The 24,200-nt window shown below is 35.2% G+C and overlaps 1 pseudogene; it reads right to left on the bottom strand.

Moving 5' to 3' along the window:
* Window positions 1–420: 420 nt before the first annotated feature.
* Window positions 421–23,143, bottom strand: LOC113075924 (spermatogenesis-associated protein 17-like; annotated as a pseudogene).
* Between the last annotated feature and the right edge of the window lie 1,057 nt (window positions 23,144–24,200).

Genomic DNA, 24,200 nt, shown 5'->3' with positions numbered 1-24,200 from the left:
GGGAATGTTTCAAAATGTCTGATTCCGGGAGCTATGCAATGAGGGGCTTGCGTGCTCGGCCTGAAAGTGTTCACTTTTTTTTATGAAATTGATGTAAGAATTTGCGTGTGACATATGTAAGTGCGTAAACTTATGGAGGAATTTCATTAGTCTCTTTTCCACGATCAAAATCATTGCTGTTAAAGAGTTCTTTCATCAACACTGCTGATATTGAATGCAAAAAGCAATATGTAATACAAATAGTATGTAATTATGCTAAGAGAATGAGATGTTTTTAACCTGAATGCAGCACCTAATGTTTTCTTCATCTCATCTCACCTTTGCACTTTCTGATCCAGACTAACAAATGATGCATGATTGGAAATTTAATTAAATTTATTTATAGATTCTGTCTTTTAACTACTTTTAACTATTGCTATCTCATACAATATTACCAGCCCTGAAGTAGAGTCGTCCAAACTTGTCAAAGACGTGGCAGGTAGTGAAGACGGTCTTGAAGGGCTGGAATGATAAGCACATTGATTGGATGTCAGCATTCTGAAATATGTTTTACACTCAGCAGAGATGGTGCAATTATTATAGTTTTTCCATTTAGCTCACACGCACAAACACACAAACAAAATACACGTTTCCAAAGGAAAATGTTATTGCTCTGAGCTTGCTCTTTCACACCTCAGAAGAAGGAATAAGATCAGTTATGCTGAAGTATCAACTTAATCTCAGATGTGTCCCTTTAAAATCTTTAAGAATTACTTTTGGGGTCAATAAGATTTTTTTTAAATGTCCTTATTTAAAGAAATGAATACTTTTATTCAGCAAGGATGCATTAAATTGTTCAAAAGTGACAGTAAAATGAAACAAATGTTATAGAATATTTATATTTTTTATATAATAATTATATTAAGCAGCAGAACTGCTTTCAACATTGATATTTTATTCTGAGAAAAAATTGAGATCTCTTCTGAAATTCTAGCGCAGAGATGTCAGGTCACTAAACTTTTTTTTCACTATGTCCAGGAGAGAAATATTAAAGATGAAGTAATTTGTTGTCAATTTAATCTTCTTGCTGTCAGAGATATACTAAGGGGAAGTCGTGGCCTAATGGTTAGAGGGTTGGACTCCCAATCAAAGGGTTGTGGGTTCTAGTCTCGGGCCGGACGGAATTGTGGGTGGGGGTAGTGCATGAACAGCTCTCTCTCCACCTTCAATACCATGACTTAGGTGCCCTTGAGCAAGGCATCAAACCCCCATCTGCTCCCCGGGCGCCGCAGCATAAATGGCTGACCACTGCTCCGGATGTGTGCTCACAGTGTGTGTTCACTGCTCTGTGTGTGTGCATTTCGGATGGGTTAAATGCAGAGCACAAATTCTGAGTATGGGTCACCATACTTGGCTGAATGTCACTTCACTTCATATTAAGAAGCTTAAATGCTCAGATAAATTTGAGCTTTTTTGGCCAAAGTCATGGCCTTGCATGCATCCATCCGCCCATCCATCCGTCCGTCCATCCGTCCGTCCATCCATCACATAAAACTTAGTGTGTTCTTTTATAAAGCTTTACAATGTGTACTAAAAGTTGATTTAGTTCAACAACTGTGCAGTGTATCACTACAAATATAAGCTATAAGCAAACTAAGATTGTATCTCTGTTTCACTTCCACTTAGATCTAAAATTAGGGGTTAAATGGTATTTAAAATGGCTACACACAGGAAAAAACACTATCGTTCTCTCTCTGCTGCTTCCCCTAATGCCCGGTCATCCCAGCTGCTGTGACTAGCATTGGCTCTTCATCACTGCTATAAAACATTCTCCCAGTCAGCCAGTTAATGATGAATACATGAGCCACAACAAATCCTTCCCTCTTTTTTTTTTGCAGCACTGCACAAAATATCTGCGTCAGATATTTTTAGTTGGACTGGATTCAGCTTTTGCTAGTGGCCTAGTTGCTGCAGCAGCTACACACGCTGGCTCTCAGTGACCCCCCCTAGAGGCTGACCTGGTCTAAAACAAGCCAACTTCATCTCCACAACCACTTAATACAAGGGCCTGTGAGGAGCACTGCTGCGTTGAAATTGAAATAATGGGCTACAGTAAGAATGGGAAGAGGAACGAGAGGTTGGGAGGAAGGCAATTTAATTATTTCATTTTTTAAGACTAAAAAAAGGCGAAGTTGAGCAAGGATAAACTAATGTCATAGACTTGGGAGGCGCTGACTGTTTCCCTCTGGCAGGCATGCATGTGATCCCTCTGTCAGTCAGCGTACGCCACCGTGACAATCATCTGTGTGTCTTGGCCTTGGGAAATGCTGCAGCTAGCTGTCCTTGTAAACAGCACTCCGCATTAACTCGAACAACTGCACAAGAAATGCAAAAGGACATGGTCTACAAAGTGGAAAATAGATTAATTCATACTGTTCACTCTATATGAAAGAAATCACTTTTTTTTCTAATTGCAAAGACGTTGATTGTTTTTCCATGACATGGCATAGTTGTAGACACATAATTAGATGACTAATGACAGGTGGTGTAGACTAATGTCAGGTGGTGTAGATTGCTATATGTACCATTTGAACTATGACTGGTTAATACATGGGAATGAGAGACAAGTTTAGCTCGCAAACTTTCGTGGCAAAGGCCAAAGGGAGGAGCACATACATGGAAATGAGGAAGAGGAGGTATTAAGAGAGATACTCTGAAAAACTTGTTCTCATGGACAGAGGTGAAACTGGGGCCGCAGAAACATTCCAAAAACACCCTTTTGTACTCAAATACACTGACTTATGGATAAAAAGTTATTACAAACAAGCAAGTTACATAATACAGATCATATTCTCAGTAACACTGTCAAATATTGATTGTTTGATTGTTTTATGTACTGTTAAATGCTGCAAATTATAAATGTATACAACATTTATAGTGACATGTTTAAGCTATATCCAGTCCTTCCAGAAAAACGTGGATTATTTTTGTGATTGTGCAGGTTTTATTCAAAAATGCAATGAATATGCGGGATATTTTTGCAATATTATGCGATATAACGTACAGTAATTCTGAATTAATTCTGATTTCACACTGTGAAGAGAAAAATCATTTCAGTTCATGCTATGCAAAAACCTCAATAGCTTTCAAGTAGCTGCATGATCCACAGCACAGATGAAATTCAGAAGGGTTTGTTTTCATTTTCAGAATGACAGTGGTAACCACTTCATATTTGTGTAAGACGCATAGAAGAAAGTGCAGATGAAGAAACCAGTGTTTTATGGTACTGTGGAGTCATTTTATTAAAGCGTTTCTCACTCTGACCTACATTATTTATTTGCATTGTGTTTCTAAAGCTAAAGTATGAATGCATCATGTAATGAAGGTGCAGATTTTTGCTGCTGGAGTGTAAAAGTTACAGAAACTGAGAGACAGAGGTGTATTCTTTTAGATTGTTTTGTCCAGATGCAAAAAATAAAAAATAAAATAAACCAACATATTAAAAAATACAAATAATTATTACAAAATACGAAATCATTACATTGCACATTTCTTTATACACTAACAAAAATCGCAATAAATGTATGTCTCAAAATATGTCCCACATATGTTTGGGTTTGGTTACTTAAGTTATCCATGATAAACATTCTTAAATTATATTTGGCATTCAAGATTAAATTGATTTTCTTAACATTTAAGGAAAAGGCCATTTCAAATCAATCGCAATGAATTTTATTTATTTACTTTTTATATGAATGATGATAAAAAAGGAAATGCTGACACAAATAGAAGAAGGTGTAAAGTTAATTGATACATATGTAAGAAAAAAGTGAGAGGCATGTCAGGGGAATTGTTTATTACGTGGCAAATGAAGGGGCCGAGGGATTTTATATCCCTATAAAATGGATATAGTGAATCACCCAGAGGCTCTTGGTTACTAATGTACTCTGGTCTGGAATATGAACATATGTGTGTGTGTGTGTGTGTGTGTGTGTGTGTGCATAACAGAAACACTGACATGCCATTTCCTATCCTGAAGTCAAAGCAGGTTGTCCTACTTTTATATCACTTATTTTCTGCTCATTAAACACACCTCATATGTTACATATACAATAGTGATGCATTATTCTGCCATGGATTAACAAGTGCAGCCACTAACAAAGCATAATTTTAGGTTAATATTCCAGTTGCCTCCAACAATAACAATAATTTAAAAAATCTGCTCTGGTGGTGCTTAGAGGTCGATATTTGGTGGTGAGACAATGGAGATGGGGGTCTAGCAAAGGGGGTTTGGAAAAGCAATTACTGAGGCAATATTAAAATAGAAGAGAGAGAAAATAAATGTAGGCCCGGGCTGTGTGCTGGTATTCTGGCGCTAAGATGTACCAGTTTGAAAACATGATTGATGAAGGTCTAATGAAAGATGATGGAGAGTCTTTTGCATCGAGGCAATGCCACCAACTGCACTTTATTAGCCACCATAATTATCCCCAGTGGTTCAGTTTGTAAGAATCTGGTGTGATGATGCAAAAATCAGATCACAGCGCTGGGTAATCAGTGGCCACCGTACAGCCTGATGAAGGGTCATCCTTGTCAGGGGGCTATTAACTAATGCACTAATTACAGAGGAGAGGGAAAAGTGTGGACCCCATGCCTCTGTCTGTCTGCATCACTTCTGATCCACAACTGGGCTGACAACACACCACTGTGGACCGTCACTTCATATCTCAAACGGCTCAAATTACTGTAATGCCGATTCCATTTAAAGGTGTTTCCTCAACTATCTTAAAACACACTTTTGATACTGACTATTTAATTGGTTTACTAACATTGTCCAACAGCGTATATATTTTAGATGCAACACAGAAAAAATAAATACAAAAAATTATATATATATATATATATATATATATATATATATATATATATATATATATATATATATATATATATACACACACACACACACACACACACACACACACACACACACACACACACATATATACATATACACTGAACCGTCATGAATAAATATATTTTTCACCTCAAATCGCCATTACATTTTCAGGAGGAAATTACATGTTAAAGCATTTTTAGAATAAAGTAGCTCATTCCCTTAAATACTTAGAAATGTACTGTAGGTATCCTAAATACAATTAAATAGTATTAAAATCTGAAATGCTGTAGTAAAAATTCTCTTCTCAAATATTAAAGTGATATTAGCAGTACCTTGAATTTTCTTTGTCTTATATTTAAGCTAAAGCATGCTCTTTACTGACACCATTGTAAAGTGTACTTAACTTTTGATAAAAACTATTATTTTAAAATAACATAACTAATTGCTATAAAAAGAAACAATTGTTGGAAATGACAATTGAGGGACAGTCTTTTTTATTGTTATATATTATATCAATTAATGCAAAGGAAACAAAAGGGCTTCTCATAATAATAATAAAAAAAACTTAATATATAAAATATATATAATTTTTGGGATATTGGTTCATAATTTAAGAAAAAAAACGTTACTGGTTACTGCTTACTGCTTATTTATTAGAAACAATAGAAAAAATAGAAAGAACAGCATCAAAAGATCATCATTTATTTCAAACAGAAGTCCTTTGTAACATTATGAATTTCTTTCTTTTAGCTTTTTTTTAATCAATTTAATGCATCCTTGCATTATTAATTTATACAGTATACACACACACACACACACACACACACACACACATATATATATATATATATATATATATATATATATATATATATATATACACACATATACACACACACACACACACACACACACACACATATATACATACATAACATAAACATATAATATATATATAAATTGTATTGACCCCATACTTTTGAAGAGTAGTGTATGTAATACAGTGGTAAAGCTCTTCTGGGTAGGGAATCACCCCTGATACTGAGGGTTTGCCTCCTGTTTAGCTATGGATCAGTGATAATCCTTAATATGGTGTCCTCTGCCACATCAATTATGTTGATCATAGGCACGCTCGTTATGCTGAGTCTTCATTACTGTCAGACGGTGTGAGCACCAGCCTCAGGCCTTTACAGTATAAATCAAGACATATTAGGCTACTCTCCAAAAGTATCATAGAGAAGCCTGCACCATGTCTTTTAACTTGGATGTTTTACAGAATGGAATAGATATGGTGAAACTAGACCAGGAAACTTTGAGTGTCTGATGTATTTAGGTAGTGACCTGATAAAGTTAGTTCCCTCTGAAAAGTGCAAAATTTTTATGTCATATAGATAGCAATTAAAATGCAGAGCGGAACCGAGCTGCCACACCAAGCATACATGAGCAGTGTCAGCAGTAGGGGCTCTCTTATTTATTTCATTCTGGAGGAGGTATTTCCGGGCAATTGCGCTGGATGCAGAGGGTAGTGCCTGCTGGTAAGAGCCAATAAAGAACTCTCATCCATGACCGGCCTTCAGCAGAGACACAGTCAATTACCTAATGTGAGGACTTTGAAGGGGGGGTGGGTATTTATTAAATTGCTGTCAAATTTTACAAATTTGCGACGCTCAACAATGAGGTTGTTTTAGTGGGGGTGCGTGAGTTCAGAATGAACACCAGTCCCCCTCCCACTACCATCACAGATCCTATATCCCTCTTTCCGAATCATGCCAGCACACAAAATGCGTTTTTGGCAGTTCTACATGTGCATGCTAGCAAAACGTGTACCTTTTTCCCCTTGAGGTACTCCTTGTGCTCCTCTCGGAAGTGCTTGGTCCCATATCCCACCTGCTCAAAAGGGGGTGGAAGTGTGCATCAGGCCCTTGTTCTGCTTATTTCAGCTTGTGTTTGAAAATTGAAGAGAACTGTGTGAAAATAAAAACAGAAATAGGAATCAAGATTTTTATTTTATTTTTTCTGTGAAAGAAGTCTCTTATTCTCACAAAGGTTGCATATATTTGATCATAAATACAATAAAATCAGTAATATTGTGAAATATTGAAAATAACTATTTTCTATTTCAATATATTTTGAAATATTTATTCCTGTGATTGCAAAGCTGAATTTTTAGCAGCCATTAATCCAGCCTTCAGTGTCATGTGATCTTTCAGAAATCATTCTAATATGGTGATTTGCTGCACAAGGAAAACGTCTTCTTTTCACAGGTTGTGATGTTTAATATTTATGTGGAAACTGTGATTTCAGGATTCTTTGAATAAAAAGTTCTGAAGAACAGCATTTATTTAAATTATAAATATTTTTTAACATTAGAAATGTTGATAAATCTAATGCACAAAATTAAATAGCAAAACTGGCATTTCCAACATTAGTTGTATTAACCGTATTGTGTGGAAAAGAGCATAATCTCGGTGCCGGCACAATTACTGGCCTCTGGTCTTGGCTACTGTGCCTGCTAAGAGCTAACACTCTACTTTTTTCACAAAGCACATGGTAGTTATACTCTCAGGCATTTTTCATTCTAGTCCAGATCATTTCCAAACACAAATCTCTTCTTAATCATTCTGATGTCTTGTGGTTGTTTTTGCACATGCTGCGTGTTTGCTGGGCACATGTTCAGTGCAAATATCGGTTACTTAGGAAAAATGCCAGATGTTAATTACAGTGAGGTTGATTTTGTAAATTGTACCCAAGACACTTTGCCTGAAGGAAGATTTATCCAGTGTAGTACAAGAGGTGTCTGCACGAGGCTGGGTAAATGTCCACTGGGCATTGGCTTGGCACGTCACAAAACAAACAAACAAACAACCAACAACCTTGGCAATTTCTGTGAACACAGTCTGCAAAGAAAGGTTTCTTATTCCCAATGTGTGTTGTGTCTGTTCCCTTTTACGATGATGAAACCAGAAGTAGTTGAAGCCCTGTCCTCTTTAATGAAATCAAAACAGAAAAATATGGAAATTGTAACCATAATCGCTCCACCTGGGCAAGCAAAAGTTGCACAAAAATGTAATAATAAAAATAAAAAAACTGGCAGAGTATATAAAACAGATGGGATTGTTAGATCAAAAGACTTTGTCTCGTTTTTTGCATTAATGCTTTCTGAAACATCTGTTTGTAAAAATAATAATAATAATAAGAGGGGCTGTGCCAACTGAAAGTGAAACAAGAATTAGTTTGACACTCTCTTTAGTCATTTCCTTAAAGAACCGAACAAGATCATTATTTATTAGAAAGGCTCTCTTGTCACCCAAGTACCACATAAGCAATAATGCTTGGTAAAGTGTTGATGGCGCAAGGCAGAAAAAGAGGGTGACATCAAGCACCGCACTGGCCCTTTAAATAATGGCCCGATCTCCCACAGACATTCTTATCCACTAGAGACACCAGCCTCCCTACAAGACAGATTACAGTGCAACCCATGCTAATGTGCACATGGGACGGACATCACAGAGCAAAAATTAATGTGGCCCCAATGTCCCAGAATACACAAGGCTTCTGCTGCTTGCCGGCTGTTTCACTTACTGCTTTCATTGCCACTGAATTGCATTTTAATAGGGTAGTTTTTATTCATTGAAAGCCATTAAGGAAAGTTTGACTTCTCGCAGGGGATCTTTTGGCATTGTAGACCAATGCCCAGTGACAACATCCTAGGACGCCACCAAAACAGGAAAAGGGGGAGTGTAAGAGGAAGTAGATATAAAGAAAAGAGAAATATGTGGAGACGTACATATCTTCCCCTTGCACATTTGTAAGACAACCTGCTGGGGTAACACTGGTTCTAAACAGAACAGAATTAAAGACTGAATAATAATAATAATAATATAAAATAAATAATAAAATGATAAATAAAAGAAAATGATAGCTTATATAAATAATTCCTTAGATATTATTAAACCTTTTTTTTAATCATTAATTGTAAGTGATTGTGCAACCTAATTTAGTGTGGTTGATTCACTAATATAAACTAATATTTCTGACTTTAATAAAACAAGTTTATTTAGTGTATTTAACATATAAACATATTACTAGTTTACCTGGCAATGTATTTTACCATGTAGTTTTCAATGTTGGGAAGTGAGAGTGGGATCCTGGATCAAAAAGACTCGAATCATGCTTCGCCATTCCCTGCAGACACCACATGTATAATACAATTTACACAGTAACCACGTCTCCTATTACTGCCTGTTTGGGGTATTCGGTGTTAATGGGGTTAGCTAATTTACTGTTTAAAGCTGGAGCAAGAAGAATAAATCAAATAAACATGATTAAAATAAAATGAAAGGGTTTTAAAACAGAGATGTCAGTGTTCAAGTAATGTAATAAATGCAATGGTAATCCACTGCAATAATTATTTAGCACATAAGACAGCAAATAATGTCAGCAATGATGAAATAGTGTAGTATTAATTGTCATGTAATTATGTATTAATTATTCATTATTATTAAAACAAAAACATTATTGTTTTTAGCAGCTAACCCAATTTGAGATTTTACTATCTGCTCGCACTTTAAGAAAATAAAGTAGGGGGCTTCTCTTGTAATTCGATTAATGTGCATGTAGACAATGTCACATATAGAGACAAAGCACTCAACAATTTACACAATTTTACTTGGAAACATAATTCTACATTCATACTAACTTCTGTTGTGTCTTCAAAATGTATTCATACAGTTAATTTCACCAAACAATTAAGATGAACCCTAACCTTACTTGATAATGCAGTGTACATGATAAGATAAGCTATATAGTGGGTCCAGAAAGTATTTGGACATGTGCAAAAAAAAAAAAAAAAAAAAAAAAAAACACATCTGTCATTATTTACTCACCTTCATGGTGTTCCAAACCTGTCCTGTATGACTTTCTTTTTTCTGTGAAATATAAATTATATTGATATCAATATCAATACATGTACATACAAATACATTATTATTTTAAAGAATGGTTCAGCAGTTTTTCTCCATATAATGAAAGTCAGTATTGTTTAGGACATCACTAACTTTAATCATTAAAAAAAAAAAACCTTTAAAAAAATACTCTGTGTTCTGCAGAAGACATACATACAGGATTGAAATGACACTATGACTGATTCTTAATATTTCCCTTTAATTCCCATTACAAATGTATGAATGTCATTGCATAAGTTTCCAAATACTTTTTGAATCATATTTTTCGCTTTAAAGTACTGCTAAAGAATATGTTCCATTCATTATATACAGCTCCAAATCAATACATAAATGCATTTCACACAATCTTTAGCGCAGGGATGTGTACATGTGAGCACTTTTTGTGTGTCTGTAACTTACGTCTGGACGATGACGTGAGTCCTCCACTCCTGCTGTTTGAGCTCTTCTCTGGCCTCCTCCAGGGCAGTGATGGATGTAGTCGCGTGCAGGCTTGGCTCCAGGGGCTGATGCCGCTTCTGCAGCACCTCCAGAGCTGGGCGAAAGGGCCCCTGACAGGTACGGGGGATAAGGTAAATGTTTTATTACCCAGACCCGCCCGCCTCGTTATTGATGAAGCCCCTGTGGATGTCCAGCTGGACCCTCGAAAGCCTCAGTCTTTTCATCTAAGACATTAAAACACCTGAACAGTGCTGATAAAATACCTTGACCATATAGTGAAGGACCTGAAGAGGCAGGTGGTGGTAGATACTTCAGGTAAATGCACTAAAAATTCACTATAAAATCTACAAGCTAATACAGTATGTTTGTTCCCTGGGAATTGAACCCAAATCTTTTTGCACTGCTAATGCAATGCTCTACCTCTGTGCCACAGGAACACAAAATATATTCACAATTACTACGATTCATGAATATTATTCCACAATAACAATATATATTTTGAATAACTGATTGATGTTCTCAATCGCTTAACATCACATTACATTTTTATTATTATCTTAAGTTTTGGCTTGCACGTGCTCTCTAAATAAAGTCTGACTTGACTTCTTCACCATGTCACCAAACCATGTTTTCCACTATTATAGATAGATTAAAAAGTACCACCTTTACATTTTACCATACAATGGAAATACCATGGCATATGAATATGGTAATTAAATAATATTATGGTACCTGTCCAAAATAAATGGTGTTACCATGTTATGCCATTCATTTTGGACATTGTATTGTACCACAAGCCTCAGTTATTTTGAATATACTTACCTGACATGTTGACACATGCTTTCAGATGTGTTTAGTTGCCCAAATCGAAAGTTTTGGACTGGCGCAAACACTTACGGCATTGCTCCACATACATAACTTATTGTTTTGGTTGCTCTTAGTTTAAATGTGACCTTCAGACATTGCTGCTTTTAATTCATGCTGGTGCAACATTCTCTGCCCTTGATACTATCAAGACCAGATCAGCACCTGGCACTGACCAATCCCCGTACTTCCCCTAACAATACACGATCAATCTATCACTCGCAGATGTTTATCACACAGGGAGAAATGCCTAGGGAGGGGGCTCCACCTCAGACCACAAACAATTGGGAGAAAGAGAGAGAGAGATGGCGTGAGGGAAGGTAAGGAGAGAGAGATCGGATATGAGGGTGGAGGGTAGTTGCTTTTTCTGGGGTCTTTGTAAGGGCAAAATGTAGATAAATGATGCATTTTCATCTACTGCATATTGTGTGAAAGATGTGGCAGTTTTTTTTTAATGAATTCCCACTAACTGGGCCCATCTCGAATAAAAAACCCAGTCCAGGGAGAAGAACTAATAAAAAGAAATGACTCACGCTTCTTTTTCGCTCACTTATGTTTTACATTAATAGAAACCAATAATAAGAATCATTTACATTAAAAGTCATGGACCGTAAATAACACAAATGGCAAATACGTATCATTAAATCTCCCTCACAGCTGGACAAGATGACATGCTAGATTTGGAAGTTCTTAAAGATGTTTTTATCGGGGCACCTTTACATGTTTCGGTATTCCCTTGCTGAGAGTCCTTTAATGGGATCCATGGAATAAAGGTGTTCGGGTTGACAGGCATGCTTATCACTGGTTATCTGGCTGTCTAAATGCTTTGGTGCTACCCAGACGAGAAGGGGCACACATTATTATTCCATTATTCCATTTGTATGGGAAGTTTGTCAAAATGATCTCATGGTGGCAATAAATCCTGGCTTTAATCATAGTTATCTCAAGATCTCTTTTGTTAATTGTCACCAAATTCTGTCATCTTACTGAGACCATTTCATTGGTAGAGACTAGTGGGATGTCAAGAAACACTTGAGCTGATAAAATATCCCAGTATAGGGTGTTGAGACATTTGTTATGAATATGAATGAAGATTTTAGTGTGACTTTGCTAAAAAAAAAAAAAAAAAAAAAAAAATCTAATTTACATTAAACAAACTAAAAAATACTTGATTTTTGCCTAAAAATATAGGTGTTCACTCAAAATAAAAATGTTGTCATTATTTACTGACCCATGTTGATCTAAACCTATATGACTAAGAAGGTTTTTGTAGAATGTCCTTAAAATAATAGGACATTGGACCTATCAAAATGTAAACAAGACAAAATGTGCAAGTATCAAAAAGTGGTCCATAAAACCTGTGCAGTGTATTTAAAGTCTTATGAAGTCATGAACATTTTGTCAACTGGATCAACTCATAACACTGAAGAGATCTGAATAAGACATCACAGCAAGGAAAGAAGTCAAGATTTTCAGTGAATAACAACAATTTTAGTCCAATTATAGAAGTTTGGGAATAAAGAACACAAGTCATATGGACTGTTTTTTTTTCCATTGATTTTTTCATCACTCCTTAAGCTTGAAAGTACTCTTGTGTTCCACTAAAGAAAGAATGATTTACACTTTTGGAATAACATGTACGGAGTCCTGCACATGACATGCCGGAAAAAAATAGTAGGCTAAATCATGTGCATGATTTACTAATTCGTTCCCTCAATGTAATAAAACGTGCACACGATTACTTTTTTTTCATTAACTATGCCTTTAAGGAAATCTTGGGCAATGTCTCACCTGTGGCTTTTTGTGCATGGGTGGTAGACGCTCCCTCTTTGGCATCAGGTTATTGAGAACAGGGGTTTTCCTCTCTTTAGGAGCTGATCGCACTAGAAGCAGCTTACCCTTTTCTCAGTCTCAGCTCCATCTCATCAGGTTCTGGTCTGAACGGTGAATTGAAAACACCTGGACACTAGGATAAGCAAACAAACATAACAATCCACCAGTTCGGATGAGTAAGGTGAACAAAACAACCTTATGCTTCTGTTGGGATAATGAAGAGAAAGACTGTTTTTCTAAATGATTGCCAGTAAACCTTGAAGAACAAACCTCCAAACACATCCTCATGCCCTCTTTAATAACTCATTTACTAGCAATGGACTGGTAACAACTTCCATTGTACCTCTCATCATAGGTATCCATGCAAAGCCTGTTTAGCTCTCAGGAAAAATAACCTACTTTATTCGGTCAACCACAGCAAAACAATTATACTTATCACCTCCCCTGAATGGACACACATCCATCACTCTGGCATGTGTCATGTCTACTGGCGTAAATGTGTGCTAGCTAACTATGAGCTGTCTGATCTTAATGTAGCACTTTGGTGGTTCTTGGTTTGGCCTGAGGAATAACAGCTAGTCTCTAATTAGATGATTCCTCATATGTGCTTAATTAGCAATGGGTATTTTTTAAAGCTTTATTACTATATATGCTAATAACTTTAACAGTTAATATGCTTCATTAAGGCTACTGTGCTGGTTTGGATAGTGTTGCTTTCGGTGTCACATGGTGGGGGGTACAACACAAACTCCCAACTTGCCTTGGACTTACAGGAAAAGAGCAATGATGTTGACCCTCGTACCGAGGAACTACATCTATGTCAGTGCAGCCACTTTTGTCCAGCGGAATTTTCTCTGGTTAACGATGAACCATGGGAGACCCATCCATTTCATGGAGACAAGGTCAGACTGTGGGAACATAAGTTGCCCAGCAAAGAGACACAGAGAGTGAGAATGAGAAAAGCAGGGAGGGGGAGAGAGAGTGAGACAACTCTGAAGAGAACCTTTCCTGCACTGACAAGCACTTGAGTCTGTGTTGGAATTTTGTGGTTTTGATGATTGTCCTCTTTTGGATGCATTGTCAGTCATGCATAATGTCAGGGGCATATGCAATATATTTTCAACGTTTACATATGTAGAAATCCTATAATAAATATAATTTAAAATAAACATAACATAACATAACATAATATAATATAATAATGTTTGTTTGGGGTCAGTAAGATTTCATTAACCGGTTAGCCAGCACTCCCCAGTATGGGACTCACAGATGAAAGTGCTCTACCAAACTTATAATTGTAATAGTTTCCTACTTCAGTGTGTTACAATCATAATTGTGGTGTCTTTAGAAAGAAGACCCTTTTTTTCAACCAGATTTGATAATGCTCAAAAATATTAAAAGTTATAGACACTGAAGTGCCTTGAATTATGTTAACCACTCTTAAATATTTTTTTATTTGATATAAAAATACATGAAATGAGTCCTGGAGCAATGGGTTGAAAGCCACATGTCTCAAGAGTTTCTATTTCAAATCTGAATAAAATATAATGAAAAATGAGACTCCTGCAAATATTTTTATGAGACTATGTATACACCCCCACCCCCCAAATATAAGAAAATATATTCCCCAATTGTATTGAAGGCTTCTACAAACTATTTAGTCATTAAACATACCACTGCATAGTTTTTTTTTTTCAATTATAAAAAAATAGACAGAAACTTAGACATCATGTAAGTGATTTATTTGAGCACTAGAAAAATACAATAAGAATAATTTGAGTAATAATAATAATAAAAAAGATTTACCTTTGTTATTCAATTACAGAACATCCTGAGCACCATTTCTATAAATGCATCTTTTACAATGAATTACGATGCAAATAAGTGCGGATGTGCTGATGGCCACTTATACAGATGGTAATAATGCAAATGTGCCAAAGTAAATAATCCATTCTCTCTATTCATAATAGACGCGTTCACTTTTAAAGCCGTGATCATACAGTAATAGCGAGCTGATTTGGGCTGATTTGCACTCAAACAGATGGTAATCATGCAGATACATTCACATTCAACATAAAACACACTCTCAAATATATAAAAACTGTCGAAAATTAAAAAGAAACAAAGAAAAAGACAATCGCTGTAAGTTCCGCCTCCATCAGCTGACAGGTGCGTCAGAGGGGTCACGAGGGAGCGCCAAATTCAAATAAACTATCTTCCGCCTATTTTTCATTCATTCTTTTTTCCGGTGGATCGTTTCATTCTGTTTGTGACACTGTACGCTGCAAAACCATGCCGTGTTTTTACTACCAAGACGCAGTTTCCGACCGTGAGTTATTCCATAACAGATGCAAACAATTCTGTCACTGAAGAAATGAAACTAAACAAAGGAATTATGATCCATATTACAACCTTATTGCTTCGTTGGACTAAACGTGCTTCATGAGATGTCGTTCAGTGGACCCTTACCTTTCTAACTAAACCGGGATTTACAGCTGTGGATGTGTTTATGCTGTTATTAGGACGGATTTGTTATGTACAGCGTTTCTAATGTTCATGTTTTTTTTATCTGTACTGCTTACACAAATGTAGCAAATACAGTCTTTATAAGCTTTCCATTGAAAAACAGCGATCTGTCGTCGATGCTTGAGGCTTAGATATTTATAATGATACATAGTTTGTCAAGATTAAATTTGTCCTGTTTCATTTAATCTATTCATAATCACTGACACGTGCGAGTTGAGAGGATTTTAGGACGAGGGCGTTCTGGTGCAGGTTAACAGTAGATCCCTGAAAAAAATTATCTTGGTTTCCAGAAATATATTAAGCAGCAAAACTGCTAATCACTAGCAAATTATAATGATTTAAGGATCAAGTTCCAGTGAAGACTGGAGTTATGGCTGCTGAAAATTCAGTTTTGCAATCACAGGAATAAATTACATTTTAGAATTTTATTTTATATATATAAAAAAGGAAAGTTATATTAATAAATTATATTAATTTCTGTTTTCTTTAACCATTCATTACTAATCATAATAATTTAAAACATTATTTTAACACACATCACATTATAAAACCTTTGTCCGTTCATTAGTTTATTTGAAACAGATAAAAGTAATTTATTTTTTCTAAAAGTTTTTCTTGCGATTAACTGGCCTTTTCCATTGTTGAATACCCTGGTGCCATATGAAATTTATTTACAAAATATTTTTGACAATATAAAAATACTTCTAATAATCATAATGTTTCTAAATAATTGTATATAATAATTTTATTTGTATAAAAATAATAAATACAATAAATGTTTATAAAAAAAAAATTCTAAATAATTTCAATGGGACAAAAAAAAAAAAAGGAGACTAATAAGCTAGTCAATCCCAGTATACCATTCCCACGCACCTCTCTTTTTCTTATTTTTTTCTCGTCAGACTGCAGGCAGTTGGCAGTAATATCCTCTAGCCCTGTTCATGGTGAGGCTGGCACTAAGCGTTCAGTGACCATGAAGGAGAGGCCAAAAATAAAATATCTGCTCACCCCGCACTGTTGCTGATTCAACAATGGCCAGATCACGTCATCATAATTATCAAGACACATTATAGCCAGTGGAATTTCTGAAAATAATATACTGTATATCAGCAGATGATTGCAGTGGTTAGGAGTCCTGCTGTAAAAAATAAACATCTTCATACTCCATACTGACACAGTTCCTTTTCATTCTGTGACCTCAAATAAATGCACATATATGTACATATCTGTTTCACTGACTCACCACTGACCTGTTTGTGCTCAGGAGGAAGTGAAGTCTCTGAGTCTGGATGTTTTTCTCTTTTTCCAGAGTGATCAGATCAGTCTCTCTCTCCACTGGAGCTCTGCAACTTCCTCCAGGTCTCTCCACAGTCCACATAAACCCACAGTTCTGTAAACTCTTGTCTTGACATCAGACGATGTCTTGTGGGTTGTTCAAAAGAACAGCTTGGCTGACAGAATGATGGCATGACAATCTGAATCCTTGTGATTTATTTCATACTGAGACTTTTGCTAAATTATTTTCTGTTATATGAAAATTATAATACATAAGGAGCATTGTTGAGCATGTGTGCACATGTTCATTTGTTTATATTTCCTCTACATTTATGCCTGTGCAAGATTAACCATAAAAAAAAAAAGCACATAAAATACACAAAATACTTCCTGTTACAAAGTTAATTTGCTCTGTATACTGACCTTTAAAAATCCTCTCGCTTTTCAGTGGGTGCGGGCTGTGAGTGTGTTTTCTGTTGTGGTCTGAGGTTGTAATGTTTGCAACGCTGTCTGACCAGCCTCGGCTTCTTTCGTGTGGCATCATGCTGTCTGTGTGACCTTTGCTAACCTATATCTCCCACTTATTATTTATTGCACTGTAGTGGACAAAAGCCAAATAGATTTGTAACCGTGGAAGGGGATCTCGATCTGTGTCTAAGAGAAGGCTGGGGTAACACATAAACCTCATTAGTGTTGATGGGCCAGTAGGGAGACATGGGAGCAGCTAACACAGATGACCTTTGTGTGTCCTTATACAACACACAGCTATAAGCACCCTGCACACACTCAATTGCATCCACTTACTGTATCACCCTCGCCTATCAACAGCTAGGCATGAAGTATTCAGTCAAAAATACAAGCCGTTTATTGCAGACTTCAGTCTAGCTTATTAGATAGCTTAATGTCTTTTTTTGCAACACGCACACATGCTTATTTATTAAAAATAGTAATAATATGTAGAAAGAAATTCATTATCAACCAATACATTAAATATGTATATGCCTGTAAATATGACAGCATTGTATGAGAGTGTTTTTATTTTCTTTTTAAAAAATTTTTGTTTGATATATGAACAGGGTTATTATTACTTATTATGACTAAAACCATAAAAAGCATTTATTTTACTTGAAATAAAATTAAAAAGCTTTTAATTCATGCTGGTTTATAAAAACTACAGTAGTATCTCAATAGTAATAGTATACAATAGTGATTTTAAAATAACACTGAAGGGAGAGAAAAAATCAGGCAGTGTTGCATATTAAGTATATATTTTTTTTGTTTGCCATTTGTCATGAACTTTCAGTATTATCTATACATTCCTAAATTTCAGCTTGCTGTAATTTAATGTAAAAAAAATTGTACAGAACAACAAAAGCTGTTTTTAAAGAGAAATGTTGAAATAAACAAAATATGATTAATTAGCATAATTTAAATGCTTTAAAGGTGATAAACATTAAGATCAATTTGCCCATAAAATGTAATGAATGCAGTAATTTGTGTGATTAAGTATATGCATACCACGGCCTGTGTATTTTGGAGTTTTGTTTTGATAAAAGACCTGCCCTAAATACTATGAAATGTTTATAAAGAAAAAAAAAATTAATAAAGCCTACAGTTAAGGAGTGAGTTTTACAGATGTCCTTGAAAGGGACACAAGAGCAGAAAAAGTAGCCTGAGCAATGGGAGTCCATAAATTCCCTCTGTGCTTCCAAAGAGTTAAAGATTTGCCATGCTCAAACATTACAGAGGGAAATGTATCTGATTATTGCAGTAATAATTACCCAGCTGTTTATTCCAGATAGAAAAATAATTCATGCGGGCAATAGGGCATGGTGGCAATGACACTCCACATTTAGTAAATATGCAAGCCGCTCATTTCTAATTACTCAAGCCCAGAGGAAGACCTTATTAAGTGCTGGAACTTTAAGTGTCTTCTTGACAAGTGATAAATTGTTACATTGCACAAACTCTTGCTGTGGAATTGCTGTGGTGAACCTGGGTCTTGACTTCATTAAGGTATGCAGAGAAGGACAACTGAATGAAGATGGACACTGGAACAAAGTGGGCCTTGTCTTCAGGCTAAACCTAATGAAATGACACAGATCGTTTTGAACAAGTAGGGGGGAATCCTTCACCACTGACAGGGAGAGAGAATGAGAGAGAGTGGCCACCCTGACACGGGCAGTCACTGGCCTCCTATCATTGGCATGCTAGGCTGGTCTGCTTGTGCTAAATGGGAACCATTAGGAACATTTTGAATAATTTATTCAGGCGCTGGAGCTGTACAGATTCTGGCACTGAGACCTTTGAGGGGTGACTAATCAGTCAGTGGGTGATCCTGAGCCCAACGTGGAACAGATTGTCAGAATCAGTGCACTGATCTTTCACTTTACATCTTTGAATGATTCATCATGACCTCAGAAGCATTACATAAACAACTAATTAATGCACAGACGGCATCTACCAGCAGATACTATACTACAGATATAAGTTGAATATAATTTTTTTTTTCTTTTTCTTTTTTTTTTACAATATACAGTATTAGACACATGACTGTACTTGATAGCCCAATGTTTTTATAGAGAAATGCAATGTGCTAACACGATTCTTTGGTGAGAAACCCCAATAAAAGAGAACATTCCCACTTAAAGAGAGGCTGGAGCAGGGAGAAGGAGGGAGGGGGTGGGGTGTTGGGAATCAGTGTTCCAAGGAGCACTTAACAGATTTACATTTAATTTTAGCTAGACCCTTAAGACATTTTCCTACAAAATATATTGGTCACATTAAAAAAGTGACTTTGTCTTTATCAAACGTAAAAGATGGCATCCTCATTTGGCCCCTGAAGCAGGAACTTTTTTATTTTCATAAATGTTGGGGCACACGAATTTCATTAAGTTATTCATTTTCAAGTAACCGGAGGCAATTTATGCATGACATGCTGCTAATGTATATGTCTCAAACATGCTGTTAAAGGCATGACTTTCATTTGTCTTTGCAATAATTTCAGACAATGGTCATCTGTGAAAATTAGTCTAATGTAATATTATGTACAAATATTTATTTATTTGAAACGGTATATAAACATGTTATTTTTGTTTTATCTGAGGTACTCATTCTTCCTTGACAATCTTTCCAAATATTTCTTGCTTGCATAATAATTGTGCACATACTTCCTCTCATAATAGCCCTGCCATCTCTGCTGTATCTGTATGTAATTTTTGATTAAGACTACATGTACCTGATTATTATTCATTTGTATTACCTTAATGTTGCACTGTATTTCAATAAGGAGTAATAAATTGAGTTTTATTCGGAATTCAGAAGTTATTGGTATTTAGAAGTTACATTCGTAAAAGACAACTCAAAGTCAGAGCAAATTAAAGAAGCCCCTGTCACTTTAGAGCTTGCAGTCATTGTCACTCCATGAAGAATGAGAGTGATGGTTAGTGCCACCGTGACAGCACCACTGAAGACCCAAAACAAAAAGGACATATGTCCTTCAGGCTAATTAGATACTTAAAAAAATAGCAGATAAAATATATATATAAGGGGTAGTCAAAATATCTTATTATAACCCTAACTTGCAGAATTAAAAAAATATATTGTAATTTTAACAAAATAAGTGGGATAATAATTGCATTTTTTTGTTTAAGCTGTTTCACATTCATATGTTTACATACAGAAGACAAAATTAATTACCAAAAAAAAAAAAACAGTTTAAAAGTTTGCATATGTTTAATTCTTAATATTTTTTGTTGTGACTTTGATGTTTAATGTTTCTATATTGAGTTTCTTGTTTGTGCTGAGCTAAACTGTGCATTCTTTTTTTTTTACAAATCATCCAGGTCCATTTTTTTTTTTTTGGTTTTCCACCACCTTCTGCATTTTTGAACCCCACAGCTAAAGTTATTTTGAGATCCATTTTTTCACACTGAGGACAATTAATGGACTCATACACAACTGTTGCGAAAGGTGCAAACATTCACAGAAGACAGCTGAGCAAATTCTTCAAAGTGTATGTAATCTTATGACCACAGTTGTATAAAGTGACGTTCATTAGCAAACATCATGCATAGTTTCCCATGAAGCTTTCCAAACACAAAAAGAACAATTGATTGCATTCAATCTTTCCCATTCAACACGCAGCCTGTGGTTGAAACATATCCTTCAGTGATTGTTTTCACAGTTGCCATTTATTTTTTTCCTCAGCAGTTTTATACATTACCGGTGCTTCCCGGGCATAGCACTCTATCCTTTACAAGGGCTATAAAAGCAGTCTGTTCTGGAAAGAAGAATACAGGATAAGATTTGTATATAAATCACTCCCTCAGTTCACATTTCTTGTGATATCGAGTGATCACAGTAGAAATATGCAATCCTCCATACAAATGCAACATTCTTCAATAAGCTATGAAATTTTGTAAGACTAATAAAATTATTTAAAAGTTTCACCTCGGGGAAAAAGAGTTGTAAAGCTAAAGTTTTTATGCATACCAATAACTCAATAAAAGTGCCAATATATCACTCAAGTATAAATGTGTTTGATTTATAGTCTGTGAAACAGAGCATGCTGGATTGATATGGCTGCCTTTTTTTTTTTTTTTTTTTTTTACACAACTGTAGGCCTTATAACAGGTGAGATACAAGATATCATTTATAGTAGGATTGGACTTAATATATATAATAGTATACTTAGAAGTCTTATGCTCACCAAGTATGCATTTATTTGATCAAAAAAAAATAAAAAAAAATAAATAAATAAATATATATATATATATATATAAAATAATAATAATGTGAAATGCTTTTTGTTTTGTATTTAATGTATTTTAAAATGTAATTTATTCCTGTGATGGCAAAGCTGCATTTTCAGCAGTCTTCAGTGTCACATGATACTTCAGAAATCACTCTAATATGCTGATTTAATGAGCAAGAAACATGTCTAACACCATTTTTTTTTATTGAAACGGTGATACTTATTTTTTTAGGATACTATGATTTAAGGACATTTTGAAAAACTGGTATTTCGGGGGAAAAACTATATTTCTAACAGAAAACAATGTAACAATGTAAAGTTCTTCAGTTTCACTTTTGATCAATTTACTGCAAATTAAATGCAAGTAAATCTTTATATATCATATTAATATATTTTATATATTTATAATAGCTATGAAAACATGAAAAAGTATTTTTTTAATATTTAATAAATGTATGCATATTACGCTATGTACCACTATACATTTCAATGTAGTTATGACAAACCAGTAAAATCTGTTTATATATTTCATCCATATCAAAAGTGTGACCCCACTGACTTTTCATTCACTAAACAGCATGATAAATATTTACCTTGACAGCCATCTTATTGTAGAAATTCATCTTCATGATAAAATATGCTGTCTGCGAAGAGAGAGAGATAGCATTACATTGTGTCTGGACCCTCTGGTGTTTTTTTTAACATGTGAGGAATAAAATCCTTTTTATAAATAATACATAAAAGTCGCAGAGACGCAGAAGTAGATAAGAGGGTAGAGTCGCAAGTCATACTTTGTATCGAAGGGAAGTGCCTAATACATAATGCAGGCATGGCTAGGAAAATCTATGGAAGTCAGGCTGGTAACTAATAGAGATGTATGAAGGCAAAATGCTCTTCACTGAGTTTGATAATCAATGGAATGCTGCTGAGGATGGACCAACTAAACAGTCAGGAATATTCACAAGATACAAGGCACAAAGCATTCACTCACTGGGGACACAAAAGAAACTTGAATATGACAGTAGAGGAAATATAATGTTTTAAAATTACAGATAAAAAGGACTCGTTGTGCAATTTAATTTCTATTTTATATATAGAAATGTTACTTCCCAAATAATGCAGAATTTCCATATAATACTTCCATATAAGAAGTTATGTTAAAAAAATCTATATCAATACTGTAACTTAATATTTTAGAAAGACATAGAATATTAGGCAACCAACTGCATGTCATAATTGAACATACAGCAAAAACAGAGACATTTTCCTGAACAAATTAAATCTTATATAAAATCTATTCTCTCAAAATCTATTCTCTCCCTTAGGTTTTATTTAGAATAAGAAAAATTAGTACTAATTTGTTAACGCCTTTAAAACACGAACGAGATACAAACATTCAATCGGAAGTCGATATGAATTGACAAAGTACAAACTTATGCCAGAAGTAAGTAAGTCATGGCATGCCTGTTAACTGCTTAATGTTAATGAGGGTTATCATAATATAATCAATATTACATGTCTCCACAACTTACCTTTACCCTTTGTCTGAAAAAAGCCAGTGCATTCAATCCACGCCATATTTATTTTTATTAATGTTGCATTTTTATGCAGATGACTGCAAAATAAAACAACACTCGGCAAACTGTAATTATAGTTCTGTAATTTCAAACAGATTAAATCAAAACTTCTTTCCTCAAAGTCATTTTTCCCCCTCTGTTTGCCCACGGTTGGTCTTTCTTGGACAACTGTACATTTGCATTCATCATTAACCACCCTCTAAATGCATGTCTATGGCAACTCTGAACTCAACATGGCCATCAATTTCCAAAAGGCCATTTATAACTCCAAAAAATCAATTTGTATAGGGATGGTGGCAACCCTGGAGCTGCACTCAAGAAGCCTAGATTGAGCTTAATTGGCCACTTAACACATTGATCAATTAACTAAAGTAATCTAAATTAACCTACTGTCTGGGAGTTTGTCTGCTCACTACACAGAAATATGTCGAGGTTACAGACCGAATCGCCCTGTGCACTGGCTAATTCTAGCATTTGAAGACTAAATGCATTAGATTTAGGCTTCGGTGACAACTTACATGTATATGCTGAGAATATAGAATTATTTGCCTGTCCTTATTAACAAATCTGTCTACCCTATACAATATGGATCCCAGAAATGTCCCATCTATAGAGTGTATTTCAGTGGACTTGGTTTAGGAAGTGTTTTTCTCATTCATTTTTCCCACATAAGTCCCATCTTTCACCTCTGCATGCCAGCAGTAGTCACCATTACAAATTTGATTTGAAACTGAAATTTACACATATACAGTATTGTTCAAAATAATAGCAGTACAATGTGACTAACCAGAATAATCAAGGTTTTTAGTATATTTTTTATTGCTACGTGGCAAACAAGTTACCAGTAGGTTCAGTAGATTGTCAGAAAACAAACAAGACCCAGCATTCATGATATGCACGCTCTTAAGGCTGTGCAATTGGGCAATTAGTTGAAAGGGGTGTGTTCAAAAAAATAGCAGTGTCTACCTTTGACTGTACAAACTCAAAACTATTTTGTACAAACATTTTTTTTTTTTCTGGGATTTAGCAATCCTGTGAATCACTAAACTAATATTTAGTTGTATGACCACAGTTTTTTTAAAACTGCT

This window comes from Carassius auratus, unplaced genomic scaffold (genome assembly GCF_003368295.1).
Source record: "Carassius auratus strain Wakin unplaced genomic scaffold, ASM336829v1 scaf_tig00018063, whole genome shotgun sequence".
Lineage (NCBI taxonomy): Eukaryota > Metazoa > Chordata > Actinopteri > Cypriniformes > Cyprinidae > Carassius > Carassius auratus.
Note: the sequence above shows the minus strand (reverse complement) of the source record. Positions and strands in the feature narration are given on the sequence as shown.